Here is a 13,798-nt window from a genome sequence, read left to right on the forward strand (position 1 = left end):
TCAGCAGTTAACAAGTGATTTTTAGTACATTTTTGGTTTTGCTGTATTTAGTGCATATTTTGTGCTTTCTTTTCCTTTTATTATTGCCACTCTTTCTCCCATTTTACTTCTGTCCTTTATCCTTCTTGCTCCTTATTTCCTTCTAGCACCTGAGTTTGTCTAGAGGGACAAAGGCAGCCACCATGTGGGAACTCTTGTGATAGAGGTGCTGCTTCATTTTTCTCCTTTACTTTCTCTTTTTATTTCGAACACCTTGGCCAGACTCCAGTCATTTTCTTTGATTTTTCTCAGTGCTTCTCTTCTGAACTGCATGTTGAGTTCTATATTGCTGTGACTTCCACGAAAAAAAAAAATCAAAAATTGGATAGCACCTTGTTTTTATTCTGTGATCAACATACAGAATTTAAGACACCTTGTTTTCAAAATAAGATAAACTATTTGTTGATCCTTGCAAATTCTTTCCCCTCCCTATTAATAGGTAGTCCTGTGTCTGTTTCCCCACCCCCACCCCATATGGATTATTCAAGCAGAAGAGGCTCAAATTTCAAACAGTGAAACCTAAAAGAAGAGTAATGTGAACGTTGGTGGGGAGTACACATAGATCGATTGAATGCACTACTGTGATCACATGTTTTATAATTGCTTTTTCAATACCGTGTCCAAACTGGATACTTCCTTTCACAGGCTGTATCACAGGCTACTCTGTCTGGCTGGATGTAGCAAACTGTTGCTATTGGTTTCCTTTCCATTAGTCACAGGTGCTTTGGGGGACTAAAAGGTGCTCGTGGTCGTGGTGGTGGTAGTGGTGGTGGTGGAGGTGATAGAGTAGTGCTAGGCTGACTTTATAGTGCCGACAATGCTTTTTCTGAATCCCCATTGTCTGTATTCTGCATCTCTCCCTTGTGTTTATCTGTTCCCTGGAACAGGTAACAATGTGATACTCTGTTTCCCACCATCCGTTAATTTTATAATGAAAATGGGCCTAGAATCTGGCACTTTACCATTTCATTTGATGAACTGAGAATTTTACTATGCAGAGCTGTCATGAACCATTAAATAATTGATGGGCGGCTATAAGCTACTAGGTCTCACCTTTGGGACAAAGTTTACTGTTCCCATGTACTGTGTTCAGCATTTACCCAGGACTTGGGGGGTAGGCAATAGCTTTTGAGCTTGATCACCTATGTGTGAACAAATAAAATTCTTTATCATCCGAGTTTCAGTCCATTCCATTGGGAGCAATTCGGAGTCAGTCAGCAGCTAGAAACTCTTACGAACATGACTAGAGGGCTGAGGGGTAGCCTGGCCTGTGCAGCACAGTGTGCTTAGGTGGAAGTTTGTCACTGGCTGGCATCCTTGGCTTCTCTTACTCTGTCTTTGTTACAAGTCTCAGCAATTTACAGAACTCTCCCTTCCTTCCTCCTGTCATCTTTCCTTCTGAAATAAGAACCATTTATGTAACACCAATGCTTAAGAAAGACATGTATTATGTGGTTGTAATCAAACCTGATGCTTTCAGATGACCTACTTACATTTTCAGTGTAGAAAAGATTAAGAACAAAACAAATTCATCTAAACTTCCGGGCAATCCATTTTACTTTTGAATGTAAGAATGGAATTCCAAACACACTCAGCTAAATGACAGAAAGCAAATCAATGTATATATTTTGTGAATGATCTTTTAAATAAAAGAGAACCTTACATAATAAAAAGAAAAGTAGGTACTAGCTCCCCCACTTTATAACATATGACTTGAGACATATTCCTCATCTCCTCTTAGCATAGATTTTCTTAAATTTAAATTAAGGGTAATGATAGTACTTATTTGCTAAATTATAAGAATTAAATAATAATATAAAGCGTTTGGCTTAACATTCAATGCATGTGACATTTTATCTTTTTATTCTCATACCTCCCAGGACAACAATGATGTTAAGTAGTTACCATTTTGTATTTTATGTATATCATGTAGAGGTAGCAAGTCTTCTTTTCTTGCATCTTATCTGCTTCCTGACCTACTTTACTCAGTCCAAAATATACAGTTCTGCACACTGCAATAATGTACAAGTGACAAAATAAATGAAAAATTCAAAACAATACTGATTGTTGTCACTTATAATTATTGTCATTAATATAGAGTTTAATATTTTCATAATTATATAGTCTGGCACTATTATATTATTTTTGAGGATAAAAAATAATTGAGACATTTAGCACATTTGCTTATGTATCAAAATATACTTTGCTACTAAGTGGTAAAGCTGAAAATAGAACATATATCTTCTTAATGGTATTCTAGCATGTTTGCTCAAACGTTGTAATTTATTATACGACTTACTGATATTTGCAAACATTTTTGATTTTTATATTGCTTTAATTTTTTTAAAGTAGTAACATATCAGGATGATATGCCACTAACGTTTTATTTATTTAAATGTATTTTTTATAATTTTATATTTAATAAACTCAAAATATTTTCTTATAAATAATTTTATTGCTTCTAATTCATTTCTGTTGGAATATTTTACTTATTTCTGAATGTTTTTCTCAAAATGCTATTTCATGTTTTAAAAAATTGGCATGTTAATGCCAAAATTATGGTATTTATTCTAAAATAATTTATATTTTTATTTTTATTAGTTTGATAACTACAATGTATTAAAAAGTATAATAATATTTTTAAAAATTAACCTGAGTTTTTTTAATCACAGATTATGATTGCCTCTATGAAAATTTTCCACTCAGGAAAAATTTGAGACAGAGAAAAAATTAAATTAGTAGGATGTGATATTTTATCACATGGAGACTTTAAATTTATTGGTAGAAATATAAATTTTATTTAACAAATAACAATAATTTAACATTGGAAAATGCGCTTATTTAACTTTCCATATTCTACTTAATATCATCTATCTTGGTGTGATTTTCTTTATGTTTACCCTGCTCGGGCTTGTTGAGCTTCTAAGACCTCTAGATTTATATATTTCAACTTTTTTAAATTTTACAATTTTATTTTCAAATATTTGTTTCTTTTTAAACTCTTTTCTCTTCCTGATATCTATATTACGTATTGAATCACACAAAAATATCACATGAACTGTGACCTTTTCTTTTTTTTTATTTCATATCACTATCTCCTTACTATCCAGTAATTATTTTCCTAAAACATTTTTTCTTGTAGAATTTACATTTTCTTTTTCTTTCCATTTTATCTATTTCTATTTTTTATTATCCTTTTTGTTTCCTCCTGATGTTCATGTTTCTCTTTAAGTCCTTGAATGTATTTATAAGTGCTGCTTAAAGTGTATGTTTCTTTAACTCTGTCATCTACGTGATTTCGGGATCACATTCGTCTGCTTCATAGTGATATTATGCTAGACTCTACGTTTGAGCAAACATGCTACTGTGGGGTATTCGTATATTGTTTTCCTTATTATAATGTCACATTTTCTTTAGATGGCAGTTAATTTACATATTTACATGCAGATCAACTTAATCTTTTCAAGGCTTATTTTTAGGTTTTTAAAAAATGTGTTTGTTTTGAACGTGTCTAGAAAAGTTATTTAATCTAGGCTTACCATATCCTTACTTTAAGCCATGACTTTCCTGGATTCTATACTGATTGTCATGGTATCTAACAATGTGTCCCCAGTCTGATAGATTGAAACTCTAATGTGTCTCTCCCCTAGGTAATTTCCAATAGCTATTCAATATATAATTCCCTAGTAGTTATCCTCTCTCTGGAAATTGTACTTTAACTGGCCTGAAAAACTCTTGCCCTGCAAAAGTGCAGCTAAGTGTTCAGTTAAAAACTCAAGAGGATATCTATGTTAATTCCAGAATTTTCCTTTCATCCAATATGAAATATTTTCATGTATTTTGTTTAGTTTTATAGTTGTTTCTGGCTATCCCTTCATCATGGCCAGAAGCAGCCCCTTGTCAGTCCCTTTTTCAATAAGATTTTTTTTTTCTGTTTAATGTTTCTGAATCTTGTTATTAATGGTCTTTCGCTATCTTTATTATTTCTTGTTTTCAATTTTTCAATGTTTATAATGTTTTCTTTCCCAACACACTCTATCAACTCCTAGCTCATTAATTTTAATTTTTTATGGAACTTGAGTGGGTTAATTAATTATTCCATCAATTTCTATTTTTCTCATTTTATAAGCAGTGGAGGGAAGGATTTAAACCAGAATGTTTACCTCTGTAATTGCTTGGCTCTTTCAAATTGCTAAATTCAGTCTTGAAAGCATGGTTTCAGTGGTTGCCCAGTCAGGTCTCATAGGGTACAAAAATATTTCTCAGAATTCAGCGTGCCCAAGTAGCTCCAATAGCTTGTCATCATCTCACGAGTAGGATTTTATTGCTTCCTGCTTCAATGCTCTGCCAGTGAAGTTATCAGGCTAGTCTGTCTGTCACTCCTTTTGACTGTTGCTAACTATATTCCCTCTAATTTCTTTCTTTATCATATCTATTGGCTTATTGCTTTTGTTTCCTAATGGCTTCTGCTGCTTGTCATCTGTCTCCATATTTTTCTGTATTTTATAATCTTACTCTCTGTTAATTTCTATACATTTAACCCTCCCTCATTAGAAATTATTTTATTACATTAAAATATCATGATCCAGGACCAGTTACCACTAGTGAGTAGAATTCTTGTGGCAGTGTAACATATAAGTCTCCGGAAAACCATATATTTCTGTCATGGAATCTATAAAAGCTCCCCTTTATTCAAAACCAAGTGATTATTGGGCCTGTAGAGTAGTATTTACAGTACTATTTCATTAGTACTGGGCCACTGAAAAAACAATATTCAAAACATTGTAAGCAAAGGAGTTTTACTTTTTATGAACTCTGTCAGATCCTCAAAATCATGCCTTCGGTTAGATTCATATGTGTACAAATATTTCTTTTTTCCCAAATTATCTTTATTTCTGTGAACAAAAAACACCACTGTCAACAATAACAACAAAAACCCATATGTCAACAATAGCAACAACAAAAACCCATATGATTACATTTCATTATCAAGAACATCCAGATTTTTTTATCTCACACTCTTTGTTAAAGAAAGTTTATTTTTTTCTAGGAGACATTGCAGTCAGCCCTCTAATTTTATTACCTCTTATTTTATGTTATTTCCTTTTTCTAAATATATGCTGTTTCAATTTATTCATCTTAATTCTTCTCTTCGGTCTGTTGATTTTCCTCCAGTGCTTAGATATTTTTAATAGTTCATTCATATTGTTAAATATATTACTCTATTGACAAATACCAGTAGTTTGTAAAGGATTTTGAGTAATTGCTATATTTGATTAATGACACCTCCTAAACTTTCTCAAGTGTCAAAATAGTGAAGATATGATGCTGGAGTCAGGCAATTTACTGTTTTTTTTACTGTTAGATGCAAGACATTGGCTAACTGGTTCAGAATTTCCAAAGAGCTTTAATTAATAACTTTTGTTAATGATTTGGTTATTTTCACTAGTCTTAACATTATTCGAGTTTCCAAAAAATCTTTGATATGCTATCCAATTTTATCATCTTATCAAATTTTTCAAGTAGAATGGGTATACATGATTATTAAACTTTATAAATTATTAAAACTCTGATTAAATGACTTTACCAAGATATTAAAATGATACGTCTAGAGATTCAGAAAATCTGCATATAAGTCAAATAAATATGTCAATTTTTGTTGAAGAATAAATGAAATTCACTGTTAGGTTTGTGAATGCTAACTTCACAAATAAATATCAGTCCAGATACTATTCTTCACTATCAGTCAAGTTACTATTACTAATAATAGTAGCTACTGGCTACTACTCTTAACAATTAAAGTATGAGTTCATTTGGAATCAGGAAAACAAAGAATATAGACTTTTGAGTTTTTTAGTACAAATAAACAATTTGTTCTTTTTTTATTGCAGATCGAATTTATAAATTATCTTGCATTCCTGACATGATTATAGCAAAACATCTGCTTGTAGCTTATAAAAAAGTAAAATACACAAACACTTTGAAAGAATAAAATGTGCAATAAAGATTGAAGAGATTGGCATTATAAATTAGATATAATAACAACATATTTTAGAACAAGGACAGTGTTAGGACAAACACCTTATTTGTAGCAATGGAATGCTAGCTTGCAAAATTGAAAATGAAATATGCTTATAATTTTTAAAATATCCATAGAATATTTTTGTTATCATTCTTGTATGACAGAAAATTGCTTGGGAATAAATCCAGATGCTTACAGATCAATTATGTCAGATTTTGAGCAAAAAAAGTTTTATCACTTGGATATAACATTGCATAACATTTATTTGCTTCACTAACAAAGTATTTGAACATATAAGTGATAAGAATTGGTGAATAAATAGAAGTTAACTGAGAATTTAAAGTAATGCTCTTTAGCTTCAGGAATTCATGGCAAAATGTTTTTTTAGAAATTTTGTAAAGCAATATATCTATATATTTTACATGCAATATATACATTTGCGATGTATAAATGTACATATTTGCATTTTTAACAAAGCTCATATGCTGAGGAATTTGATACTACACAGATACTATAATATCATGTTTTATTCATTTAATTTATGTTTTGTCCTCTCTGGTGGACTCCTATTGTATGTTTACGCCCTCTTAGTATATCACAGTATTAGCAACTATAAATATTAGAATATCAGTGTGTCAGAATATTATATCTTTTCTAACAATAAAATCTTATTAGTCTTAATTTTCAAGACTTACTGATTTTTGTTATATTTTACCCAATTTCCAATAGAAAAAAATCTCGTGTTCACATGTAAATGGTGGCATCATGGGAATTATTCCTTTAATGCTTCCCTATATTTCAATTTTATACAATGAAACTTAATTTTATAATAAAAAATAAAAGATTATGTTCTAATAATATTAAGATCAAATTATTTTCTTAAAATCAACACTTTATTGTTAGTCATTCAGCAAACATTTATTGTTTCCCTTTTTCTAGAGACTGTGTTAGGCACTAAGATTACAATGACTTCTTGTTTATTGGAGAACCAATTGATAAAAGGCAACTAAAATACAAAAAGAGAGGTGCATTTTTGTAAGCAGATATAGAATGCTACTCTGCCTAAAAATAAAGAAGGAGATTTGGTGGAGACAGTGATGTCTAAACCAGTAACTGAAAATGCGTAGAAAATAATCAATAAAATTATTGACAGAAAGACTTTTCAAGTTCAGGGTGTATTTATAAGAATTTGATTCAGGAAAACACCTGACTTCTTACAAAAATGTTTACTAGTCCGGAAAACTAGCCCATTAAATGAAAGTAGTTTTAAAAACAAATAAAACTAGAAATAAATACAAAATAAAAGTGAGTTGATTATTTTTTTATCTTAAAATTTTTGTTTATCATCAGAGGTCACTGGAGAACATCAAACAATTTTTAAAAGGTTAGTAACGTAAAGTTTTATATTTTTTTAAATGGTCAAATGTTACAGAATGCATAAGATTGGACATGGGAATTATTTAATGGGTACAGAGTTTCAGTTGGGGAGGGTGAAAATTTCCACTAATATATAGTGAAGTTTGCACAACAATGTGAATGTTCTTAATGCCGGAAACAATGCCAGAATGAAAGAAAGTGGATAGGACTTGGTGACTGACCTATCATGAAAAGTAGGGCTGAAGAGTCCAAGATGAGATACAGATTTCTATTAAATATGGATAATAAATTTTCTGAGATACGGAACACATCATAAGAAGCAGTTCAAATTGAGAGATTATTATTTTTGTTTGAGACATGCTTGATTTGAGATGCTTATGATATCCAGGAAAAGTAGGCAGTAAGTAGTTGAATACCTTTTTCTAGAATTCAAAAGACATATTTGGCTTGTAAAAATCCTGTTGTGAATATAAATGTTGGGATCGATGATATGCAAAAAAATGTACCTGCCTGCAATAAGCTTACAATCCTGCAACTGTATAATCAGTTGTGAACACAATGAGCATTTACTGGCACAAACTCTGATAAATCTCTTGAAGGAATTTCTAAGAAGATTCCTTTAGTAAGACATGTTTAAATTGCTATTCAAAGGATGATACAGGAATAACCAAACTTAAGAGGAAGAGGTTGGTAAGAGAATAATGAAGAATCAAGAAGCTTGATTTAACTGAAAGAATTTTAGCTATGAAATGGATGTAGTCACCAAGAAGGAGTGTGAATATATAAAATATAAATCATACAATCTGTTAAAATGGATTCAGTTGTTCTCTTACTAAATTAGTAAGTACAGAGGGAGGGAGGGAGGAAGAGAGAGAAAGGGAGAGAGAAGAGAGAGAGAGAGAATTTGTGAGATGATAATACTGAAGAAAGTGTTGAAAAGAAACAACACAATTTGTTAAGGATAGTTATGTATCTGTGCCTTAGGAAAAACCAAAACAGGGGTATTTGTGCCCAGAGGAATTAGCCTCCTTTATCCTCTCCATCTTATTTTAAACTAGGCTTATTCTGGCTTTCTCCATTCAGTTTAAAGTACGGTCATGTTAACTCCAGTTTTACATTCAAAGAGAGATTGTTTCATTGGTCGTTGTTAATTTTGAGTTCAATATACTAGTAAAAGTATCTGGTTGACCAACTTGGGTTTAGTTATCTGCCTTGCTTCAATAGTCTGTGATAAGCATGTCAGAACCAGATAAGGAAATAGCAGTTTCTGTGAGACCACTGGGCTTGTCAAAGGGGGAGGGAGGCAGCTCCTGCAAGAAGAATTCCATTACACACTGAAGTCTGTCTGTGATATGACAAACAAAATAACAAAAACTTGAAAGGATGCCATTTGGAACCATAATAAAATATGATAGCTAAAACGTAAGAAAAATAATCATGTTAAGTATTTTCCAAATGGATGGTTATTTTCCAATTGGATATTTGAAATGGAACTTCTATTATTGCTGGACTGTATGTTTTAGAAAAAAAAATCATCTTCAAAATTCAAGGCTGAAATCAGTGGAAATTTATAGCATCTCTCAAGGAAGCTTATAAAATCTTTTAAGATTTGGCTGAGAGATGACCCATTGCATTTTTGCATGAAAGGTTTTCCTTGATGGTGAGAAGAATCTTCAGATAATAAAAACCTAAGAGATTACTTTAAAGAGACCAAATGCTATAGCTTTATAAACTCACTATTGCACATGCTAAACTGCCATGGAATTAGATCTGTGAACCATAAGAAACCCTAAGGCAGAAAATTCTTATCTATAGTCCACAGAGAAAATCAGCTTGCTCATTTGTGTATTCATGATGTTTCTGTCCTATTTCTAATGACATTTACCTAATATTTTCTCAGTTGGATACCTACAATTTTAGATTCAACAAATTTATTTTACCTACCCACCCTGTGCAACTCATCTCTTTTAAATATACTCAGGCATACATACATGCATTCAAGTGTGCACACACACACAAACACACACAAGTTAGTTTTATAGGATGAGGGTAATTACAAAGCAGGCCATAGGAAGAATGTAAAGTGTGGAATCTTTTATTTACAGAAAATATTGTTTTGGGATTCCTTTAAAATAGTCTACGACTATACAAATTTCAATTATTGTTCCGAGGGCTTTATTTCCGTGGTGAACTTTGTAATCATTTGGAACTAGAGTTTTGTTTCACCAGAAATCTTTTTTCAGAATACCATGAAGCAGGTCTGAGCCAAAAGAGAAATATGTGCTGTGAATAAAATCAGTTTGTGATGGAAATTAAAAGCTAAAAAATGAAAAAAAAAATTAAAGAAGAAGATAGACAAATTAACTAAGAAATAATAAAAATATTAGAACACCCTACTGGAGTTACCTAATAAAATAAAATTAACTTACATTTTCTATCTCTACAGTTGCTTAGATTCACTAAACATGAAAGGATTATAGTTCAGGCTAACTTATTAGGTGCATAAAACCAAATTCCGTGTGTGCGTGTGTGTGTGTGCATGCGTGCGCACATGCGTGCGTGTGTTTTAATTAAAATGATGATAATAATGTGTCTGTTTCACAGAGTTGTTGTGATGTGCCATTGGCTCAGAATCTGCTAAAGTGCTCTGTGAATTACATATTATGTTTAATTCCATAATAGTTCGGGTGGAAATTGAAGATGTTGTCTTGAGAGTTTGGAAGGAATTTGTAGACATGACCTTACCATGAGGACGGCCTATGCAGAGCGGCCATACACTTAGGTCATATCCTTACTTTACAGGAAACGTGATTTTGTTCAAGACAAGACGTGATCTCCTTTTTAGGAACTAAATTATGCTTATAATAACTGACAAATATCATAAGCAAAACCATAAATGTGCTCAACATTTCCTCTCTGTCTCACTTCATATTGACAGAAAGAAGTTATATATCATGAAGCAGTCAGGATTCCTAGCAGTGTTCAGCATATTCTCTCCAGTATTTAAAGATAGCTGAGAAGTCAAATTATAAACAGAATTTTGTGGTACTGTACATAGTCTCTCAATAAATAGTTGTGGAGACATAGTAGCTTTTAAATCCTTTTGAGCCTCCAAGCTAAACAACACACCTACTTTTTAATAAGTATTCTTTCAGAGTTTGTAAAATATAAGTGATTGAACAATATTTCCATGGTATATTCAGGGTACGTTATTCCATCTATTCCAAAATGTAGTTGAGTGAGTGGTACACTCATTGGACAAAATGTTTGGTGAACTCTGTATTAAACAAAGTACATTTGTTTCTTTACTCCAGATTTAGAGTATTTGGTATGCTACCATGCATTATAAATCTTTGAGTGGGAATATATCATGTAACAGTTTCTTAAATTTGCTTGAAAACTGAACTTTTTTTTCACTAGGTTTATTATAAATCCAGTATTCTATTAAGCATGTTTGAGAAAGACAGGCTTGCTAACAGTAAACCTTTAGGCTTTATACTCTTGTTACAAAGATTAAAATATGATGTTCCTCAGTCACCCGTTTAAGGATGGATGACAGTCTTTAGGGTACATAGCATTATTATAAATTCATTACTTATTATTTTCCTTAAGTCAAATCCCTGAGGTTCTTTGCAGCTGTCTTCATTTACCACCGAGAAATATGATTTGTTTTTAATAGCATGCTTGGTTTTCACAGTGCTCTTTCTTAGCAAGCCTCTGTCTCCAGCCACAGTTGCTTATCACATTCTCAGAGTATAACTTTAATTTCATGTTAAAGCAGCATAATGCTGGTGCTTCCGTGAACATTTAAAGTTGCATTATACAATTAATATTAGATCAATAGACTGAGTCACAGAAATAATTTTTTCCTGACAACAATTCCTGTAGGAAAACATTTTTCTTTAGAAAATATTGAACTTAAAATGCATATGTATTACAGATCTTCACACTAGATTGAATAGTTATGATCTATTCTCCGTTATTTTAAGTAAACATTTATATATATTTATACACACATACATACACACAAATATGTATTGCCGGTCCCTTACGCATAATCTCATTACTATAAGGTTTATATTTTTGCTGCTCCCTAAATATAGTCTCATTGGATTTATTGAATTCATTCATTATTTTTTTTCCATTTACTGCATGATTGTGATGATATCTACCATGGCAGATTAGCATAATTTTATTTAGTTTCAGCATATCTTTATTCTGATGATTTTATTAAACAATTATGTATGTTGTATGAAGTTAGTAATATGTGAATTGTTTAAAAAAAAGATGAAATATCTGGCAAGAAATTATGTTTAAGTAGAGGAAAATTTGGAAAAAGTTGAATTTTGTTTCGTTATGCCTTTTAAAAATCATTCAGATAGCTAATAGAACATCAATACAAATAAGAGATACAAAGTGCAGTGTTTTTTGTCTTATTCAATATATAAATACGTTTAAAACCTTTTCACAACTCTGAAAGTTGGTGATATGTAAATTATAAAACTTTGAACAACTATTGACTAAGAACAAAGGTAATAATAAATCATGCAGCAGATAATAAAAGTTATCTTATTAACAACAATCTATAAAGATGTTTCTATATAAGCTGAATCAGAAGTCAAATTTCTAGGTCTCTCAATTATTATCACTGTAGAGTTTATTTTCTGATAATAGGCAGGAATAAGGAAGGCCAATTAAAATGAAAATAAAATACAGCAAACAACATAATAAAAACACACATATAAAACAGGCTGTCAACTTATGTTTTATTTGTTCTTTCTCTTATTCTTGGGGGAAAACAGCTCATTATAAGTTATAAATAACATTAGCATAGCAGAAGTAAGAAAAAGAAAATGCCTAGACATTTTAAAGAGAATTTCTTCTTTAATTAGGAGTTGAAAATTAAGTGGATTCATTTGTGATACACTAAAGTATAAATAACAAAAAACATTTAAAAGTGATTTGTAATTATATTTAAACAATATGATTCTTATTTCCCCATGTTTCTTTATTAAAATATTTATTTCCCAAGTTCTCGCAAATAGCCACTGTTCGAGGCTCCAGTTTGTCTCTAAGTTGACTCTTTAATGTCATTTTCTCATGCAAATTGAAGTATAGCATGAATATCATTAAATAATTAAAGCCATAAAAATATGTATTTACCTTTTTCCCCCAATCAATTTCTTTTGAAATGTATGATACTAGTAATTTGGAAGAAATTTATTTTTGGTTTTAATCAGAAAAAAAAAGTCTGAAATCTATATTTAATTATCTCCTGACTACTGGATTCTTTCAACTTTCTTTGAAAAGTTTTTTTGAAATAATTAATTATACACTAGATTTTCTATATTATTGAATAATAACATCAATTTTTAAATTTTTTTCTCAAATCCATGTCAACATACTCATTACTTTGACAGTTTTGTTTGCCTGCTAAGGAGTAATTCAAATCCTGAGAGTAACCACCATCTAAGTAACCCCTCTAATACCAGGCAGCTAAAGCTAATAAAGAACATTGTATAAGTGAAGCAGTGAAGTAGGATAAGATCATTGCAAAGTGATGAGTGTAGATTCTCTTTGATTACATAATTTATTTTAAAGTCAGCCTCTCATAATAAATTCCAAAAAAATATTTCTCAACAATGTATTCACTTTATTCAAAAACTCAAGTGCATGACAATTATAATAAATATTGCTTGCAGTTTCTAAAGGCAAAGTCTGAATTTTGATGATACTGTGATTTTTATTAGGTTATCAGTTTAAATTTTTGTTTTATTTTTATCAAGATCTAAATTTTACTGATCAATTAAATAATCAAGCATTTACTTTACCACATACTTCATAAATCCACTATTAGAAGAACTATGCTAAAAGAGGAAATGAGTACATAGATAAATAAGATCATACACTTTTAAAGAGATAAAAGTGGATATACACCTAAAACTAGAATCAGAATATGATACAGTTCATGGGAAATAACAAATATAGCATTTTAGAAATAGTAGGGAGAAATGTTATTTCTGACTATGATATAACCAAGGCTTTCTTTGGACTGGGCCTTGAATGATGGGTAAAAGTATTAAGAAAAGGTGAGAGTAGAGCATTTCAAGCAAATGAAATACATGGATTAAGAAATTGTAATGGCAAAACAGCTTTTTCTGAGAAATGCTAGCAGTTCAGTTTAGTGGAGGTAAAAGGTAGGTGATGATGAGAAGAGAGCAAAAAATCTGAAAAACAAAGAATTGTGTAAGAAACTTAAAGAGTCTTGAAAATATATACTAAAGAAGGAGGAGCTACAGTAGAAGAGATTGTTTTGTGGTATTTCCCCATAAAGTGAAAATAATAATGTTCACAATAGAT

The 13,798-nt window shown here is 31.0% G+C and overlaps 1 protein-coding gene across 1 annotated transcript in view; it reads left to right on the forward strand.

The window, feature by feature from the left end:
* Window positions 1-13,798, forward strand: part of SGCZ (sarcoglycan zeta) — a 541,352-nt gene that overhangs the window by 400,753 nt on the left and 126,801 nt on the right. The gene's annotated exons all lie outside the window — the stretch shown is intronic.

This window comes from Pteropus medius, unplaced genomic scaffold (assembly GCF_902729225.1).
Source record: "Pteropus medius unplaced genomic scaffold, Ma_sr-lr_union100, whole genome shotgun sequence".
Taxonomy (NCBI): domain Eukaryota; kingdom Metazoa; phylum Chordata; class Mammalia; order Chiroptera; family Pteropodidae; genus Pteropus; species Pteropus medius.